This window comes from Eptesicus fuscus, chromosome 11 (assembly GCF_027574615.1).
Source record: "Eptesicus fuscus isolate TK198812 chromosome 11, DD_ASM_mEF_20220401, whole genome shotgun sequence".
Taxonomy (NCBI): domain Eukaryota; kingdom Metazoa; phylum Chordata; class Mammalia; order Chiroptera; family Vespertilionidae; genus Eptesicus; species Eptesicus fuscus.
Genome location: NC_072483.1, coordinates 29,247,649 through 29,264,244, shown reverse-complemented (window position 1 = coordinate 29,264,244; position 16,596 = coordinate 29,247,649).

The following is a 16,596-nucleotide window of genomic DNA, read 5'->3' as shown; positions in this document are numbered from 1 at the left end:
ATGTACAGGGAAATAACAAAAATGTACTTTTACAACAAATAATCATGCACTTTCAAATCATTGTAAGAAAAAGAAACACAGGTAGTTTTTTTCAATTTTCTCTGAGAATTCTGTTTAACACCCTAAGTAAATTCTGAGCATTATAAAAGGGATACCGCCCAGCTGAGTGGCTCGGCTGGTTGAGTGTCATCCTATACATGAAAAAGGTTATGGGTTTGATTCCAGGTCAGGGCAGGTACCTAGGTTGTGGGTTCAATTCCCAGTTGGGGTGCATAAGGGAGGCAACCTATCCGTGTTTCTCTCTCCCTCCCTCTCTCTCTTTTTCTCTCTCTCAAGTCAATGAAAATGTCCTCAGGCTCCGGCCCTAGCAGGTTTGGCTCAGTGGACAGAGCATTAGCCAGCAGACTGAAGGGTCCCAGGCTCGATTCCCGTAGGGGGTGTGCAGGAGGCAGCCAATCAATGATTCTCTTTCATCACTGATGTTTCTATCTCTTTCTCCCTCTCCCTCCCTCTCTGAAATCAATAAGGATATATTTTTTAAAAAAAGAAAAAATGTCCTTGGGTGAGATTTTTTTTAAAAAAAAAACGGATACTACTAGCAATAACAAAATAAACATCTTTTCCCTCAAAAAGTTTCAATAAATTTTTAAAAACTTTAGAGTAGTCCATGCCTCAGGCCCTAAAATAATCCTATATAATAAAAGGGTACATGCAAATTGACCCTAACAGCAGACCCACCAGGAATGACTATAACGTGCACTGACCACCACAGGGCAGATGCTCAACGCAGGAGCTACCCTCTGGTGGTCAGTGTGCTTCCACAGAGGGAACGCCACTCAGCCAGAAGCCAGCTCATGGCTGGCCAGTGCAGCAGCGGTGGTGGGAGCCTCTCCCACCTCTGTGGCAGCGCTAAGGATGTCTGACTTATGGCTTAGTCCCGCCGTGGGGAACGGGCCCAAGCCGTTAGTTGGACATTTCCCAAGGGGGATCCCAGGCTTCCAGAGGGATGTCTGACTGCCAGCTTAGACCCGATCCTCTGGGAAGCGGGCCTAAGCCGGCAGGTGGACATCCCCCAAGGGGTCTCGGACTGTGAGAGGGCGTAGGATGGGCTGAAGGACCCCCCCTACCAAGTGCACGAATTTTCGTGCACCGGGCCTCCTGTCAGTTTATAAGTGTGTACAACGTAATGCAGACTTGTACAATTAACTCTCACTGCTATGGAAAGAAAACATAAAGTTAAAATTATCAGGTACAGATACCAAAAGAATGATGACAAATATTGGTTTTGTACAAGTCATATAATAAAAGACTTATAAAGTGTGCCACTCCATTGGGACATATTTAAGGCATGGTACCATGCATTTGAGGCCTCCAAACATCTGAAAGGATCTCACCAGTCACCAAGAACTAAGATTCTTCCTAGCCCTGTGCTAGAGAAATCTTTTAAAGAATTGGAAGAATTTCCTTCGATTGCTTCTTAATTGAAAAGTAACTTTAGTTGCATTTAAATACAGACTATTAAAAACATTTTAATTATACTAATATATTTGCATAGGTTACAATATTAATTGCATTTTCTACCAGCCTATGTATTAAGGTAAAACTGTTTTATTAAAATAAATACGTTTTTATTGATTTGAGAGAGAGAGGAAGGAAGAGGTAGAAATAGAAACATTGATGCATCACCATCAATTGGCTGCCTCCTATGCGTTCCATGCTGGGATTCAAGCCCTCACCCTCCCAATTGACCAGGAATTGAACAGGAGACCTTCTTGGTGCATGGGTCCACACTAAACCACTGAGCCACACCAGCTGAGCTAAAACTGCTTTACTGCATCCAAACTTAAGAGTATAGCGATAGATCAATGTACAATAGTGACTACATAATAACACTGTATGGCAGTGATGGGCAACCTTTTGAGATTGGTGTGTCAAACTTCGCCAAAAAACTGAGCATAACTCGGGTAGTGTGTCACTTTCAGGAAAAAACATTATTTCGCGATATTTATAGTTTAAATAACATAAATGTATAATTGTTATATATAATTGTATTTAATAAACCTCAGCGGCCGCGTGTCATCAGAAATGGCTACGTGTGTCAGTGCTGACACGTGTGTCATAGGTTCGCCATCACTGCTGTATGGTATAATTTAAATTTGCTAAGAGAGTAGAACTTAAATGTTCTCACCAAAAAAATAAAAAGAAGGTAAATATGTAAGGAGATGGGTGTGTTAATTGGAGGAAACCCTTTCACAATGTATATCAAATTGTTAGATTGTACACTTTAAATAACTTACAATTTTGTCAATTATACAACAATAAAGATGGAAAAAATGCACAGCAATGACACTATGGCAGCAAAGTTGCTCTTTGGGATACTGCAGATTATTGTACACTAGAGGACTGGTGCACAAAATCCGTGCATGGGGGGTGGTTTCCCTCAGCCTGGCCTGCACCCTCTAGCAATCCGGGACCCTCAGGGGATGTCCGACTGCTGGTTTAGGCCCGATCTCCTAACCACTTGCCTGCCTGCCTGCCTGCCTGATTGCCCCTAACCACTCTGCCTGCCTGCCTCATCGCCCCTAACCACTCACCTGCTTTAACTGATTGCCCCTAACTGCTTTCCTGCCTGCTGATCACCCCTAATTGCCTCTGCCTGCCTGCCTGATCGCCCCTAACTGCTTGCCTAACTGCCTGATCAAACCTAACCTCTCTGCCTGCCTGCCTGTTCACCCCTAACCACTCCCCTGCCTGTCTGATCGCCCCTAACTGCTTGCCTGCCTGATTGCCCCTATTTGCTTGCCTGCCTGACTGACTGCCCCTAACTGCTTGCCTGCCTGCCTGACCACCCCTAACCACTCTGGCTGCCTGCCTGATTGCCCCTAACCACTCTGCCTGCCTAATGGCCCCTAATCACTCGCCTGCCTGTCTGATCGCCCCTAACCACTTGCCTGCCTGATTGCCCCTGCTTGCCTGCCTGCCTGCCTGCCTGCCTGACTGCCCCTAACTGCTTGCCTGCCTGCCTGACCGCCCCTAAACACTCTGCCTGCCTGCTTGATCGCCCCTACCTGCTCACCTGCCTACCTGCCTGATCACTCCTAACCACTCTGCCTGATTGCCCCTAACTGCTTGCCTGCCTGTCTGATTGCCCCTAACTGCCTCTGCCTGCCTGCCTGATTGCCCCTAACCAATCACCTGCCTGCCTGCCTGATTGCCCCTAACCAATCACCTGCCTGCCTGATTGCCCCTAACCAGTCACCTGCCTGCCTGCCTGATTACCCCTAACCACCTCTGCCTCGGCTTCCACCACCACAGCTTCATCCAGAATGAGGTCTGGAAGGTCGTTCAGCTGTCTGGTGTAATTAGCATATTCTGCTTTTATTATTATAGATATGGAGAGCAAGCAGTAAACTATATTTTTCTTCAATTGTCTGAAACCGGTTTGGCTCAGTGGATATATTTTTCTTCAATTGTCAAAGCCATCTTTTATAAGTGTGCAAATATTTTCATATTAAAAAAAGACACTGACTATAAGTTAAGTATCTATAATAATAAAAGTATAATATGCTAATTAGACCAGACATCCTTCTGAATGTCCTTCCAGACGACGTTCCAGATGAAGCTGGGACTGTGAGGGAAGCCCGGGTCCCGGGTGCCAGAGGGAAGCCGGTGCTGGCAGCCAGGGGAAAAAAGGCCTACTATTGCACAAATTTCGTGCATCAGGCCTCTAGTATATTTATAAATGATGCTATGATTATATGCAAAATACAGAAACAGATACTTTTTTTGTAAAAGCAAATAATACCAAAATTTTTATTTATTTACTCATCCATTTATCCATCCATCCATCCAACACAATTCATAAAACACTTCCATTGTGTCCCAATGACTTAATTTACAGAATGAAAGAGCCAGAAGTTCTGACGAAGCTCATATAAAGCTACTCACTATGTTCTTCTGGAATTCCATGTTTAATACACACACACGCACACACACACACACACACACACACACAAGCATTCTGGCAAAAATTTTTAAACTAATCACTCAAGCATACTTTTTGCCTAACACATGCTTTGAGCAATTGTTTTAAAGTTAGACAGAAATAATAAAATCTAATTGCAGAAACAAACTTCAAGAACTGTGTCTATCATATATAGAGGCTAGAGATAATTGGATAAGTGTGTGGGAAAACAAAATCAAACTTTATGATTATACTTTACTCATTTGTTAATGAAGTGATTACATTAAATATAAATGATGTGGAGATATTTAGTAGTGTGTACCTCTGGAAATCTTCTTTTTAAAAATAATATAATTTTATTGATTTCAGAGAGCAAGGGAGAGGGAGAGAGAGAAACATCAATGATGAAAGAGAATCAATGATCAGCTGCCTCCTGATCAGTACACCCCACACTGGGATTTGAGCCCACAACCCAGGCAAGTGCCCTGACAGAGAATGGAACCGTGACCTCCTGGTTCATAGGTTGATGCTCAACCACTAAGCCATGCAGGCTGGGCTGGAAATCCTTTTATAAGTATTTACAATACAAGCAAAATAAAAGCAATATGGAAAATGAAAATCCTATATAATAAGAGAGGAATATGCTAATTATCCATAATGCCCTGATGGACTGCGTAACGACCAGATCACAGATCTGCAGAAGGTTGGGGCAGTGAACTACAAGCAGGCAGTGGAGAGCTACAGTAGGGGGTAGGGCAGCAAGCTATGAGGGGAGGAGGGGGTAGGAGGGGGAGCTACAGGAGGGCGGGGAAGCAGGCAGAGAGCTATAGGAGGGGGGCAGTGACCTACTGGCGCACGGATTTGTGCACAGGGCTACTAGTATTTATGTATTGGAACACATTTGGTTTAAACTTGCTTCTTAATGACCTCACACATACTCAACAGATCTACAAAACAAAACTTACACAAACATAAATGTAGAGGTGAGATGGGTTTACTCTAACTCGTCCCACTTAATAGCCAAGGGATGTTGAACAGTTATATTTAGTTTTGGTTTCATTATCTGGAAAATATGGACACTGCCTAATTTGTAGGGTGCCTGTGACTATACAAGAAATAGTGTCCGGAAAAACTGTTCATGACACTGTAAAATGATACCTAAGAGTTCAATGCTACAGAAATACAATAATACACATTGTAGAAAAAATGTTTATCCAAACTCTGAGTTAAAGGGTGAGAAAGTGAGAGTTACTCCTACCCCCCTTAAAACAGCACTCTAAGAACAATGTGCATTATGGATTTTAAAGTATTGAAAAGTACAGGGGGAAGAACATCATCATTGACATAATGTTTTTGGGAATAAACTATGAATCACATTGAAGATTTTAATGTTGTACTTTATGACCAATAAATCTGAACCAGATTTACACTACAGCTTATTTCATGGCCCAGAAAACAAAACAAACAAATTAAAACAATAAAATAAATGATGACAATAAAGCAACAACAACTCAGTAAGAGATTTAACCCTTTGCACTCGCTTGCTTTTTTTCTCGATTCCTTTATTCTACTCGGGATTTAATTTTTTAAATACCCCAGATTTTACAAAGCGCGGCAGTAGAATAAAAACTGGAGTTTCTTTTCATACAAACTTATTTATTTGGATTTTTTTATATTTCAAGTTATTGATACATTCAAAGAGTATAAAAAGAGCTGCTACCGATGCTAACCATGTCGAGTCACACTCGACATCCGAGTGCAAAAGGTTAAAGAATCTAATATTTTTTAAAATATGGAAACATTTTTTTTGGGATATTCTCTTCATGCTGCTGATAATACCTGGAAATCTTAGAATCAAGGGGAGAAATCTAAGTAATGACAGTACTGCAAATGCATGTGACTAAATTACAAAACCTAAAGCAAAGCAAACTGTACTTTTTTTTTTTTTTTAGCATACTGGATTTAAATTTGGATAAATGGATCCCACTATTACAATATGGGATTCTAAGCTCATATCCCCTGACTACAATGTCTTTAAATGTAGAAACCAGTAACAAAAAAAAAGGTATTTGTATAGGCTTGTAAGGCAAAAACAAACATACAAAACACTTTTAAAGAACTCATAAGTCACTGAAGATACCACAAGAGAAATCAGAAAATATAAGAAAACAGTGACAAAAACCCTACATATCAAAACTAATGGGATACAGCTAAAGCAATACTTAGAGGATATTTAATGGCCTTAAATGCTTATATTAAAACTAGTAGGCCGGTGCATGAAATTCGTGCACATTGAAAAGGAATTAATTAGATGAAATATTTTAATATTGCTATTTGCCCTTTCTCTATAATAAAAGTGGGAGAGATAAAAGGAAATGAGTAAAATGTATATAAAAATAATACATGATTTTATTAACTAAACAATATCAAAATGATATAACAACAATAACAAACTCATAATATAAAAACAACACTGATGCAAATAATGACTGATAAAGTGATTAAACTTATTCTAATATCTCCCTGTATACCACATTAAGAGTAAAAACACTTTCAGAGTGCTTGACTAATTTCCCTTGAGATAAAGTATTTACAACTTTAACTTTAACGTAACATGCTCTTTGAACTCAAGAGAAAGCAACAGCCGTAACTGGTTTGGCTCAGTGGATAGAGCGTCGCCCTGTGGATGGAAAGGTCCCAGGTTCAATTCCGGTCAAGGGCATGTACCTTGGTTGTGGGCACATCCCCCGTAGGAGGTGTGCAGGAGGCAGCTGATGGATGTTTCTCTCTCATCGATGTTTCTAACTCTCTATCCCTCTCCCTTCTTCTCTGTAAAAAAATCAATAAAATATTTTTTAAAAATACTTAAAAAAAAAAGAGAAAGCAACATATAACTGACCATGTCTAAAAACGGGTTCAGGTAGGAATATTCCTACTCTGTCTAGATAGTCATCACAAATGTTGGCATAACGGGAAACTATCTTCGAATTAATTTAAATGGGTGGCCAGTGTCAGATGGGGACAAATCAATTCTTGGAATCAGAACAATCTCTCCCTCTGCAGATCCTGTTAATATTTCAGCTTTGATAATGTTAGGTCGCAATCTTTTGATAATAAATCTGGGACCATTACAAAGACCCCATTTACTATTAAGATTTCTCAATAGCATGATGATTGCACCCACTTTCAATTTTAATTTATGCCACGGCATTCCAGAAGGAGTAATACTATTAAGAAATTCAATAGGAAAATTTTCCTTTTCAGCATCATCTGTTGAGTCAATGGAATCATCACTCAAATAGGTGTGAAAATCTCCATCAAGTATATCCAAAATTTCTTCATTTAATTTTTGAACGTGCTCATTTTTTGGACAAAGAATTGCACGTTTATATATATATTTTTTTTTTTTTAATATATTTTATTGATTTTTTTACAGAGAGAAAGGGAGAGAGATAAGAGAGTTAGAAACATCGATGAGAGAGAAACATCCAACAGCTGCCTCCTGCACACCCCCTACTGGGGATGTGCTCGCAACCAAGGTACATGCACTTGACCTTTATAGGAACCTGGGACCTTTCAGTCCGCAGGCCGAGGCTCTATCCACTGAGCCAAACCGGTTTCGGCTAGATATATTTTTAATATTATCTAAAGATATACTATTTCCAAAGGTGACTTTAATAATAGATCCATTAAAAATCATTTCATGGGGAATTTCAATAATATCCATTCCTAAATGAAAACTGCTATCAAGTTTGACATCTCCAAGTTTTACTAACCATTCACTATAAGCAGAATCCTCTGATCTCATATTTGTTTTAAGAGACAACTGTCTGAAACATCCCCAAACACTACAGTACTTTAAACTCGTTTGTACTATGGCCAATCGTATAGCATGGTGACACAAATATCCCCTCTGAAAAGAACTTTCCCACCAAATGCAACATTCAAATTAGCGCCAGCGAGAGCTTTATATGTATGGCACGTGTGCGAGTCAAAGTTTATTTTTAAATTTCCAGTGTGCGTCATATGTACCAGTTGGTCGGACGGATGGACAAATGTCGGTCACTTAGCCTTTTATCTATACAGATTATGAGTCATGATTTTACCTTTTTAAAAATTTATCCTTTAATACCTCCAAAGCACAATGAGTAAGAATCTGAAGGTTTATGTGGCTTCTATTAGGTTTCTAGGACAGTTCTTTCCTTTACCCACCACTCACTTCTCTCCTTTTACTCTTGAATGTTAATTCCAACATAATTTTTGTAACACCTCTTGAAAAGGATCCCACCAAGTTTTTGATAGTCCACATGATAAAACTTACAGATAAATACAGCATGAGACTTTCATTCTCTCACTAACATCTTCATATAACTGTAATTCCTCAGTCTCTATAGAATGAAAAAGGAAAATAAAAGTGCCTTCTCCCATTCCAAGGCCTTTCTCAGTCAGGCAACCACAAAAAGAATGAGCCTACAATTCATGCCATGTAATCTCTATCAGGCATAATTCAAATCAAATCCCATCAGGCAAAGTCTGGGATAATTAAAATGTATAAGAGAACAGTGGTGACCTGGGGGAGAACTTATGAAACCTTGTCTCCTGCTTTTGCTGAATATTCTTTTTGTTATGCTAGACTCCAAGCCCCTATCGGGGACCTGGTCAGGCGGCTGCGGGCACTAACCCATGCCGCCTGCCCTGGTCCCTGATCCCTGATCGTGGACCTGGTCAGGCGGCTGTGGGCGCTAACCTACGCCGCCTGCCCTAGTCCGTCATCCCTGATAGGGACTTCGAGTCAGCCGCCGCTGATGGCGGCTGACTCAAAGTCCTATCCGGGACCTGGTCAGCCGGCTGCCAGCGCTAACCGCCTGCCCCAGTCCACCATCATTGCTTGGATCCCAACCACCCCCCCGCCATCTTTGCTGGTCTAATGTGTATATTTGCTCCTGACTGGCTGGTGGGCGTGGTTTATGGGTGTAGCGAAGGTACGGTCAATTTGCATATTACTGTTTTGTTAGGTAAGAAAGATTTTAAAAAACCTGCAAATTAATTAAAATGCATCTAAATTAAAGTTTAGAAATGTAGCAGAATATATAATGAATGAAGCAAAATAAATAAGTAGAATAAAGATAGTTGTAGAAACAAATAGGAAGTAAACATATAATGAAAGTATCAGTACCACCAAAAGGTAATACTTAAAAAAGATGGGGAAAAAATGATAATGTCAATACAGACTAAAAACAAACAAAAAGAGAAGCATCAATTTAAAAGAAATGTTAGCTAAAAAAAAATGCTATCTAACAAATAATTCAGATACTAAACAGAGAAGAGAACATTAGAAACAACTTAATGTCAATAAAGCTTCTTTATAAGCTTTAAAATTTTGTCTATCACATTTAGGTCTTTATTCCCAATTGCACCTGAATTTGATTTCTGTGTAGAATTTCAGATAAGGATATAATTTTATTTTTCCCTTTTATGGTTAAGGGTCCAAGTATTGTTTACTAGAGAGTCAGTGCACGAAATTCGTGCACTGGGGGAAGGGGGTGGTTCTCAGCCTAGCCTGTGCCCTCGCAGCCCTCAGGGGATGTCCAACTGCCGACTTAAGCCCGCTGCTGCACTCACCAGCTGTGACTCCGGCTTCTGGCTGAGCGGAACTCCTGCTGTGGGAGCACACTGACCAACAGCGGGCAGCTCCTGCGGTAAGCGTCTGCCCCCTGTTGGTCAGTGCTCATCATAGCGACCAGCCATTCCACTGTTCGGTCGATTTGCATATTGTCCTTTTTTTAAAAATATATTTTATTGATTTTTTACAGAGAGGAAAGGAGAGGGATAGAGAGTTAGAAACATCGATGAGAGAGAAACACCAATCAGCTGCCTCCTGCACAACCCCTACTGGGGATGTGCCTGCAACCAAGGTATATGCCCTTGACCGGAATCGAACTTGGGACCTTTCAGTCCACAGGCAGACGCTCTATCCAATGAGCCAAACTGGTTTTGGCGATATTGGCCTTTTATTATATAAGATTGAATAGGTTCTCCTTTACCACTGATTTTCAATGCCTAATCAGTCTTAAATTATGTCATATATACCCACAGACCTAAGTTCTAAAATGTTTCTCAAAACTTACTGAAATAAAATGATGTTCAAATAGTAAAAATAAATGAATTTCTTTACGATTTTTGGTGCTCATTAATATTAATGGCACCTAACTGAAAATTTGTATGTAGGTAACACATGGTTAAGTATCATTAAAAACCTTGTTCCTAGGCCAAGGGCAGAACTGGGATAGCACATAATGCCCTACAGCAGTAATTCTCAAACTTCACAAGTGAAGAGAAAAATCATGTGGGAATGATTGTTAAAATGCAAATTCCAGAACTTAGATCACTGGAAATTCTAATACAGTAGGTTTGACGTCTTGTCCAATATTCTGCATCTTAGCAGAATGATTCTGATGCAGGTTGTCTAGGGAATTATAAGCTTTTATAAGGTTCATAAATAAGGTCACCTAGAATTTTTCAGATATCCTTCCTCAAGAGTCCAATGATTTTACCAGATTCTTAATGGAATGGGAGTCAACATCTTGCTATTATAAACACATATAGAATTATCTTTGTTTAGTTTTCTACAATAAAAATGGAATTTATGGGAAAACCCCCATAAATTTTTACAAATTATAGACTGGAATACTAAATTTTAAGTACTGTTATTTTTAAAACAAAAATTCATAAAAAGTATTTTACATAAAAATTCTACCTAAGCAATTATGAACAATAATTATAAATTTGAAATTAGACACTCTCCTATTACTAATTTGTTTAAGACACAATTCTCTCTTACAGAAATGGTTCTCTGTGAGACTTTCAGTCATCATCATTTTTATTTTCGAAGCCCAACCAAATTGTTCATCATATGCTTAAATTGCTGAATTATACACTATGCAATATTTGAAACAAACAGTAAACATTTATTTTAAGTCTTTCTATAATATATACACTAATAAGAGATGGAAATTGACCATACCTTCGCGATGCCCACCAGCCAATCAGGAGTGAATATGCAAATTAACCCAACAAAGATGGCGGGCTAATTTGCATACACAGGCGCCAAGCGGTTGGGGGCAGGGCAGGATGCCTGCGTTGTCACCAGGGCAACAACACAGGCGTTCCACACCACCCCAGCTGCTCTGGGCCTCTGGGCAGTGTGGGAAAGCGGAAAGGCAGCTCCGGGCCAGAGTGAAGGCAGTGCCGGCAGCCAGGGGTGGAAAGCCCATTCTTGCATGAATCTTCATGCATTGGGCCTCTAGTGTTTTTATAAAAATACTAGAGGCCCGGTGCATGAAATTCGTGCATTTGGGGGGAGGGCCTCAGCCCAGCCTGTGCCCTCTCACAGTCTGGGAGCCCCGCCATTGATCGCCCCAAAGAGGTAGGCCCCGCCCACCTGGCCAGGGCTCCACAATGGATCGCCCTCACAGAGGGAGGCCCTGCCCACCTGCTGCAGCACCACAACTAGGTAGCCAGGGCCTCCCTCTTTGGGACGATCGATCGTTGGGCTCCACCATCGATCGCCCCAAAGAGGTAGGCCCTGCCCACCTGGCCAGGGCTCCGCGATGGATCGCCCACACAGAGGGAGGTCCCGCCCACTCTCCACAGCCCACCAGTCAGTGGCCTGGGCCACCCTCTTTGGGGCAATTGTGGAGCCCCCTGATTGATTGATCGCCCCGCCGGCCAGTGGCCTGGGCTTCCCTCTGCAGGGAGATCATGGGGTGATGGCCGGGCCCCCAACCAATCACATTTCAACCGCCTTGGCTGGCCTGGCAATAGTGGGTGTCATAGCATGGTTGGTGGATTGTCATTCTGCTGTTCAGTGATTTGGTTGATTTGCATATTACATTTTATTATTATAGATAGATAATGTAATCATAATCCTAGTGCTTTTCAAACGTTCATTGCACAGTAATTTATTATTTTAAACATGTAAACATTTTTCACCAAAACCAAATATTAAGAATGATGACTAAGCATGGAATAGACTGTAGAATCTCAGGCTGGGGAGGGTGGGTGGGTAGGAAGAGATCAAAGAACTTTTATGCATATACTGTATAATACATGAACACAGAAAATAGGGTGGTAAAGGCCTGGGACAGGGGGTAGAGGTGGGCTAGAAGAGGTCAATGGGGGGGAAAAGGGACATATGTAATTCTTTCAACAATAAAGATTTTTTTTTTAAAAAAAGAATGATAATTAAGCTTCTAAGGTGGCTCAGAAAATCACACTGAACCCATAATATACAATAATCATACTGAACCCATATTATACAGTACTATTGTACTGATAACATGAGAAATGGAGAAGGCATTTTTGATTTAGTTCATCAAACATGGAGGAACAGTTGATAACTAAAAAAACATACTCAACCTTCAAATGTCCTAAGGGATAGCTAGGCCAATACTTAACTTTAATTAGTCTAATCCTATTTAAAACAATTTTTTTCCATACAATCTTTCAATGAATCATAACTAGAGGACACATCTAAAGGAGACAGCAATGAGAGTTTTGACAAACAGAATAATATACTTTTAACAGTTATTCTGCCAACTAATAAGTTGTTGTTTGAATACTTAATAAGGAGCAGAAATAGCTTGGCTCAACATACTGGCACATGCAATATTTCAAATTCTAATTTTAGTCTTTCCACTGACTTTTCTTCTGTCGTGCTTTAAAAGGTCCTGAACATTCTGCACGTCTCAGTTTCTTTATGGGGAACAATAGGAATGTTTTTCCCACTATTTCTCAAGAGCAAGATTAAGAAGTAAAAAATAATGTAAAGAATTTGGCAAATACAAAATGCTACATACAGAAACTATAAATCAAACTAAATTTGTTTTATTCTTCCAAATAAAAAATTACCAAGTTAGGTACTTACCAAAATATAATAATCACTATTTTTTCCATATGACAACTAATATGCAAATAATACATATAATCACTATTAACAATTAACACTTTTATGGCATTTTGTATATGCCAGGCACTTTTAAAGGCAATATATTTATCTTATTAAATAATCTGAGATGAGTACAATTATTACACCCACTTCACTAATGAGGAATTAAAGCACAGAATGTCATATAACTAGTAAGTGATAAAAGAGTTAGGTATTTAAGTCCAGACAGTCTGTATCATAAAATTGTATACTTGACACCTATACACTTTTATTAATTGTTGTCACTGCAGTACATTTAATTTTAAAAAGATAGCCATATTAAAAATATAAATTCAGATAGTCTGGCTCTGGAGTCCAGGCTCTTAACTTTTTTGTAATATTGCCTGTTTAATGTAGGGAAACTAGTAAAAAGAAAGAAAACCTATTTACATATTATTTCACTTAATAAGAATTACCAAACACACTACTGTAATATTTACATTCACAAATAAGGAGGGCCATTTATTCAAATTTCTCTAATATATGAGTTTCACAATAATTATAAGTGCCCATTTTATTAGCAATGTGCAGGAAAGCAAAAGGAGGAGGAGGAGGAGGAGGAGGAGGAGGGGGAGGAAGAGGAGGAGGAGGAGGAGGAGGAGGAGGAGGAAGAGGAGAAGAAGAAGAAGGAGAAGAAGAAGAAGAAGAAGAAGAAGAAGAAGAAGAAGGAGAAGGAGAAGGAGAAGAAGGAGAAGAAAAAGTAGTAGTAGTAGTAGCAGTAGTAGTAGTACTAGTAAATCTGGTCCTATTCTTAATTGAAAAAAAGAAAAAAGTAAAGATTTAGTGCATATATAATTTCACAAAGATCCTGAAATGTGGTTATTCCTAGTAGAAGCAGAGAGGAAAAGGAAAGGAAACAAACTTTAATGAATGTCCACAACGTGCTAGAACTTCATATGCACTCTACCATTAAACAGTCACAACTCTGTAAGAAATACATCACTACACTACTTTTACAAACATTGTTCTAACCCAGAAATGTCTCTAAAACTCTAAAGACTGTTCCCTATTAATAAAAAGAGTATAATGGTTATCACTGATCATCTGTGAATACTGTGGTTAAAAGAGTATATAAATATACTATTAAATTCAGTATTTAATTTTAAGGATACAGTTCATAACCTTTCTTTCCCAAAGCTGTAGGGTTATAACAACAACAACAAAACAAAAAAAACAACAAATGGTATTTGTCTCACTTTTACTTGCTTATAAGCAGTCAAGTAATATGACAAAACAACAACAACAACAACAACAAAACAACTTCCTGAAAATGTTCCTCAGAATGCTTTTTTCTGGTTAAGATGTTTTAAAAAGGCTTAGTTAGCACAGTGAGTGGCACAAAGTAAGCACTCAGTAAATGTAGTGATTAGTACTGCAATAAAAAACTTTTCTAGTATTCTTTAATCACAATCATGTTTTTCTAAGCTTTATTTGATAAAGGAACCTTATGGGGGGGCGGGGAGTGATACCTGTTAACCTATCACAGAACTAGGGATCATGGGAATACATTTCCATATAAAGACAAGTAAGAAGCTATAAAGGCGAGGGAACACATCAATCCCTGAATAATTCCCAAGGGAATCTTCATTTCTGTTCACAAGGTACAGTGACCCCTTAGAGTTATTAGATAAATTTAGTAAACTGTCTTTTCTAACACTAATAAGCTTCTCAAACACTTATGGTCTATGAGTCATCAGTAATCTGCAAGATACTGCATGAAAAATAAATCAATACTAATGATATTATATCATTTAGAATGTTTTATAAATAAGTAAAAAAGCAAATAGGTGAAAAAGTAATCACTAAACTCAATTCTGTAGTTTTTTTTTTTTTTTAAATATATTTTATTGATTTTTTACAAAGAGGAAGAGAGAGGGATAGAGAGTTAGAAACATCGATCAGCTGCCTCTTGCACACCCCCTACTGGGGATGTGCCCGCAACCAAGGTACATGCCCTTGACCGGAATCGAACCTGGGACCCTTGAGTCCGCAGGCTGACGCTCTATCCACTGAGCCAAACCGGTTTCGGCTCAATTCTGTAGTTTTTAATTTTAGATATTAATTTGCTTTAACAACATGGTCTACTATAGCTAAATATGTCAAAAAGTTAAGTTCAGTACCAGGTGATTTAGAGGTATTGACAGAACTCAACCAACAGTAATGTGATGTACCTTGTCTAGCCAATGCATATATTTTATCTCTCCCTTACAATTTAACAAATCTTGCTTCTAACCACTTACCTGATCACCCCTAACTGCCTCTTTCTGCCTGATTGCCCCTAACTGCTCTCCCATGCTAACCTGATCTCGCCCCCAACTTCCCCCCCTGCCGGCCTGATTGCCCCTAACCCCCTGCTGGCCTGATATCGCCCCCAACTACCCTCCCCTGCCGGCCTGATTACCCCTAACTGCCTCTGCCTTGGTCCCCACCACCATGGCTTTGTCCAGAAGGAAGTTGGACGTATGGAAGATGGCCAGTCGACCTGGTCTAATTAGCACATTACCCTTTTATTAGTATAGATAGATTATATAGGATAAGATTCCTTAAATGGAGGCAGGGGAAAGCCTTTTTCAGCAGGAGGAGATGCTCTTGGCAGACAAAAATACATAATCCCTATATCTGGACTGATAGCCAGCCATATGCACTATACTGCCAAACCGGTCATTAAAAAATTGAACCACTTTCTTATATCTTACACCAAACAGCTGTTGTCCTTAAAACCCCTCCTCAGCCCCCACCTTAGGTTCTGCCTTCACAGTTCACCCAGATTTGGTTCTGATTGGTCGGTTTCTATGCCAGTAAGTGTCAAAAGCTCCGCCTCCTAGGCAGCCATTGGCTCCTTGCAGTTCACCCAGATTTGGTGCTGATTGGTCAGTTTCTATGCCAGTCAGCGTCTCCAGGCCTATCTCCAGGCCTAATCACAGAGACGGAGCTGATCAACAGCCACCCCAAGCTGCTGGTGAGTGGGCTGAACTGCTGATCTCTCGGAGAGAGGGAGAGAGACCTGGATGCTGGTGAGGCCCAGAGAGAGAGAGAGAGAAGCAGGGTCTGATCCGCAGCCTCGAGGCAGATCAGACCCTGCTTCTCTCTCTCTCTGGGCCTCTCCAGCAGCCGAGGTGGCCGCTGATCAGCCCCACCTCTCTCCCCAAGAGGTCAGCAGTTCAGCCCACTCACCAGTTCCCGCCCACCGGACCCTGTTGTGCGTGCAGCCTGGCGTTTGGTCAAGCCTTCAGTCATTTTGGACGTTATGGACCCTGGATTTTTATACATTAGGATGTTATGTTAAATGGATAAGAATTAAAAATTAAATTTCTTCAACTTTGTCTTTTGAGATACATCATTATTTTCAAGATTAACATCAATAGTTAATGTAACTTAGTAATTTATAATTACTTCTGACTATATAAATTACTTTATAAATAGCCAAAGTTGGCATTGTATTGACATCACTTTGCAATTCTACTTTTCTTAAGAGGATGTTTACATTTTAATAACATTGAAACAAATATGCTCTAGATTTAGAACATACAATTTGTGTGATGTCTTCTACTTTCCCTGCCTTGGTTTGTTCCAGATATCACAGTTTCACATCCAGGTGGCAGCTGAGGGTCTTCTCAAGTTGTCCAACTTATGTCCCTTTAAAATC